General features: G+C 40.8%; 1 non-coding gene across 1 annotated transcript; it reads left to right on the top strand.

Moving 5' to 3' along the window:
• The first annotated feature begins 598 nt into the window (after positions 1–598).
• On the top strand, positions 599–786 carry LOC130323963 (U2 spliceosomal RNA). Its single transcript, XR_008869135.1, has one exon. It is a non-coding gene; the product is annotated as a U2 spliceosomal RNA (small nuclear RNA).
• Positions 787–5,197: the final 4,411 nt, after the last annotated feature.

Here is a 5,197-nt window from a genome sequence, read left to right as displayed (position 1 = left end):
TCTGTTCCTTCTTTCCATGTTCAGTGAATGCAGGTCTCCTATCTTGGGGATCGCGAATACTCGCCTAATTTGGCTTTTCATGCTGTTTACGCCTTCTACTTATTGAGGTGAATGTAGCCTTATGTTCTTATGGTTAATGGTTTGACACAGTCTATCACGAATGAGCATACCGTCTCTGTGCCTCCCATGCTCCACCCTTGTGGTCTTAGGTACTGTCTGCCTTATACCGTTGTACTATGACATTTTCCCTGTTCGCAGTTTCTGCACTTGTACATGTTACTTAATTCTTCTGTTGTTTCTGTTTTAACATCGGAAAATAAAACATTTTCAAATAAAAAAAAAAAAAAAAAGGGAGATGACAAAGGGAAGTATGACTTATGGTATGGTAGAATTTTTGATGGTATTCGCGTGGAGACAAGGAATGACTTTATAATTATCACCGGAAGTTGGGTGTATGGTTTTTGTTATGGTTAATGTGTTATGTTTTTTTGGGGGTTTTATGTTTTTAAATTTGTTCATTTGTGTTTAAAGAAAATAAATAAATAAAGGGTTACCTGATGATGAACAAAAATAATCTAGTTCATATGAGATCTTAGAACTATGATTTAGTTCTGAGGGAAACTTAAAAAAAAATCTGTTCTTATCAGTTTAATATCTGATACATCCCCTATCTGGGGACCATATATTAAATGGATTTTTGAGAACGGGGGCCGATTTCGAAGCTTGCTTCCGTCGCCCAATGCATTGACCCGATATTGCAGTATCTTCGGGTACAGTGCACCACCCCATTACAGTGTTAAAAAGAAAGATTCCTAGTTTCATTGCTACTTGCTTGCTGGATAGCTAGTCCTGTGGGCCTTGCTGCTGCTGCAGCCGAAAAACAAAAGGTGGTGCTGCTGCTTGTGTTTGGCCGCTGTTGGAGCGTCCAGGAACAAGACTTCTGCTGCTGCTGAATAAATGGCCTCCTTAATTGGATAATCTGAGCAGCCAGCACACCTGTGCAGGTTAGACATGACATGATAGGTAGCTGTATTTTAGCTGGTGGGGACTGAATTTTCCTAATTGACATACACGGGGGGTATCCTGGCTGTTCACACAGGTGTGTCATTGCTGTTGATTGACCATGCATTGGTTCTGTGGTATTGCAAAGATAAAGACAAATGTTTCCGGCCTTCCGTTGCACTAATGGATTGCTCATCAGCTGGCTGTCTATGTCCCGCATCAATATAGACCAAAGTACAGAGGGTTAGGCTATTCTATTGTGCACCTAATGTATCAAAAGGCGCAAGGCCCTTGATAAATTCTGTGCACAGACTTTGAGATCTATGCTTTAGACTGTATTTAAACCTGCTCCAACATGGACTGACATTTTGGCATACTTTCAGCAGATGCGCCTTGTCGCTGAAAAGTCGCTTTTGATATATTCAGCACCAATGCATAATGTTGTAAAAATCCTCTAGAGGCTAAAGTCACAGAAATGTCGCACATATTTGGCTTGCAACTTTCTGTGCGACAAATTTATACAGGAAAAATCTGTATAAATCCTTTGAAAATTATCCCCCAGTGTCTCCATCTGCTGGCGGTATTGAATAAGCATTGCTGCATTGATAGGGTCTGAATAAGACGAAGAAAAAGAAGAAAAGTAAGAATAATACGCAGAGAAAAGAGGAGGAAAGAAGAAAAACGAGGACAAATGGGAAAAAAAGTAAGAGGAAAAGAAGGGAGAAAAAGGTGAAAACGGGTTTAAAAATGATTTCGGCAGAGAAATATATATATGTATAGATACACATATATAAATGTATTTTCCGTTGAGATATTGCTGCTGCGTCCAGGAGCCTTAGCACTGTGCTATGATGTCACTCAATACCACTGGCATCACAAGGTGTAAACAACATCTCACCTTTGCTGTGTATGTGACTATTGAGCTGGTGATGTCATCTAGAACCTTCATAGAAGCAACAGGAGATTGTTGCATCCATCTAGAACCCTTAGAACTACTGTGCTATGATGTCACTCACTTCCACTGGCCTTGCAAAGTGTAAACAACAACTCACCTTTGTTGTGTATGTAATCATGGAGATTGTGATGTCGCCTAGAACCTTCACAGAACCGACAGCTTTATGAGAATCAGCACTGCCCTGAGCAGAACCATCACCGCCATAGGTTGTCAAATAACCTGGATTTAACCCAAACAAGTGAGTCCAATAGGTTGCAGGCATGTCCTCTATCCTTACAGCTTCCCGTGGCTGTTGGTTTGATACCGTTTGGGGACAGCCAAGGAGGCATCTGCAGGCAACAAACGTAAATGTGTGCTTGTGTGTGTGTTTCCTATGCAGATCCTAAGCCTAGTGTCACATGCAAGTAGGAGGAGTAAGAAGGGTTCCTGGCAAATCCGGGTTATGGATTGCATTTAAAAATGCTCCATCAGAGTGCAATGGGCTCCTGTCTTGCTGCTTAGCAATAATGATATGGGTTTAGGGTCTGCTGTGTGTACTGGTGTTGACTGCCACCCAGCCAGAGTGTGTATGGGAGGCTGACAGCCAGCGTCCCTTCCTGCAAGCAGTGATAGTGCACATGAAGGGGACATTGTTGGGCCCGCCCCTTTCACGGTTATCGCTTCTCGGCCTTTTGGCTAGATCAAGTGTCTGGTTGAGAGGTTCTTGGGAGTACGTCGTATCCTCGGCCTTGTGGCATCGGCAGCTTGCTGTCTTAAGCCACATGCTGCTATTGGGGGAAGACTACAATCAAGAGTGAAGGTGATCCTTAAAAATGGGTGTCATCATCCGTTATATTTCATCCGGCGATATGCGGATTCATTTTTCGTTTAGTTTTGATGTGGAGGAGAGCAAGCAAGATTTGTTTCAACTGTCCTACTTCGTGAAGGAGATTCAAAAAGAAGTCCATTGTGTGCCTGTGGGATCCTTGAAAAGGAAGTTTTACTCTGACCTTGGATTCTGTTGCAGCCTGCCAGAACTTATTTGAGAAACTGAAAGCTAACAAAAATCTAACTGAGCTTGATGGTCTAACAGTGACTATTCTCTATACTGGCGGTGATATCCCCTTGGTTGTCTGTATGTATAACCCATTTGTGACCATCGCTGATATTGAACTGTATCTTGGGAAATACTGCAGCTCAGTTAAATATTCTCACAAAGTGATGAACACTGAGGATTTATGGACTGGCAAATATAAGTTCTTTGTAAGAGTCAAGGAAGAGGCAGGCGGTATTGGAGGGTTATGTCATCCGCCTTCCAATTTCTCCATTGTTCGGAATAAAGGCTACCTTTTCTACCCTGAGTTGCCTGTGTTTTGCAGAAAATGCAAGAATTTTAGTCACATGGCAGAGGGATGTGCGGAAACGTCTATCCGCTGTGGCCGCTGCAATATGGAGGGTCATGCATCAAAGGACTGTAACACTATTGTCTGTAACATCTGCGGAGTGGAAGGCCATGCCTTCAAAGACTGTGTCTTATGTTCTGGTGCATCCAGATCCTGGGCTGATCGTGTGGCTGGGAGAGCTGGTGTGGTCCTACCTGATACAGCTACAACATCATCTGGTCAGCCTATGGTGTCTTCTGGTAAATCAACTAGCAAAACTAAGACTGTGGCTGAGACTGTGAATGAGTCTGTGGACCAATCCGCGGTCGTTCCTTATACAGAGGGGAAACCCGTGGTGGAGGGTCTGAAGCAGACTGTGAGGCCATGGATGTTGGTTCCAGAGAGATGAAACGTAAGAAAGAACAAGAAGATGATTTACAGATAAAGACCAAAAAGATTATAAGTACAGTGAAGGGTGTTGGAAGTCAAGAGGTGCAGGTCCTCCCTTTGGTGTCAGCATCTGATCCTAGTAACATCAAGGAATTTGAGAGCCTGGGATCTCCTGTGGGTTATATGTCAGATTCTGGGTCTAGCAGTTGTTAAACCCAAACCCTAACCCTATGTCATCTCTAAAAGTCTCCTCTCTAAATGTGAGAGGTTTAAAGAGCCCCACATGTAGGGCTGCTTTATTTAACTACTTAGAGACTATGGACTGTGCAATATGGTTTCTTCAAGAATGTGCAATAAATCACAGCTTAAATTATAAAGAACTATGCCAGTGTTGGAACCTAGGACCTTCTATTTGGTCAGGAGATAATTCTAATAAATCATCTGGTGTTGGTATACTTGTTAGAGGCTCAGAAATTCAAGTTTTATCTCATCTTGAAATTGTTCCTGGTAGAGCACTGCTGGTCAACATAAAGTATAATGGAACTGAGATTAAACTAATAAATATTTATGCCTCTCCAGAAAAAAATTAGAGAATGGAATTATTAGAAGATATCCAAATTTTTATTTCTGGTTCAACTCCTGTTTTACTAGCTGGGGATTTTAATTGCTGCATGAGTGGGGACGAGAAAGTAAAAGTGTGCATGTTCAACACGATAAAACTGAAAAGCATCTTAAGAATATGGTAGAGGATTTTAATTTGTCTGACATCTGGAGGGCTATGTTCCCCAATGATCCTGGTTTTACATGGGAAAAGAATGTTTGTAAATCAAGAATTGACTTTATTTTTATTTCGAACAGTTTTAAACCAGTTGATGTTTTATTGTCCTCCAATATTTTTTCAGATAATAAATTATTGCATGCACACGTCACTTTGCCTGTCTTGGAGAAAGGTAAAGGTGTCTGGAAACTGAATACTGCACTTTTAGAGGATTTACAAAATAAATCTGACTTTATTACTGTTTATATAAAAATGGAAGTTATTTCAACACAGATATGAAAGCACTTTAGCCTGGTGGGAATACGTCAAGTTGTGGACTAAACAGTTCTTCATCCGTAAAGGAATACAAAAGGCTAAAGAAAAAAGAACATGGTTTAAAGTTTTAAATACTAGGATTCAGACATATTATAATCTCAGAGAGGCGGGATTAGTAATGGATGATGTTATTTCTTTGACAAAAAATGAAATTAAGAGTGCAATAAGTGCTAAAGGCAAAGAATAGATTTTTAATAGTAAAGTGCAATATACGGAGAATAATGAAAAATGTTCTAGATTCTTCTTTAAAGGAAATCTGTCATCAGAATCACCCACACTAAACCTGTTACACAGGCTTGTAGTGTGGGTGATCCTGATTAAAACGTTCCTTACCTGGTTAAAAATGGTTCAGCGCTTCCTAAGATATCTATATTTTTAGTTTTCTGTTATTCCCTG

The sequence above is a fragment of the Hyla sarda genome, unplaced genomic scaffold, assembly GCF_029499605.1.
Source record: "Hyla sarda isolate aHylSar1 unplaced genomic scaffold, aHylSar1.hap1 scaffold_257, whole genome shotgun sequence".
Classification (NCBI taxonomy): domain Eukaryota; kingdom Metazoa; phylum Chordata; class Amphibia; order Anura; family Hylidae; genus Hyla; species Hyla sarda.
This window is presented reverse-complemented; position numbering and strand designations above follow the sequence as displayed.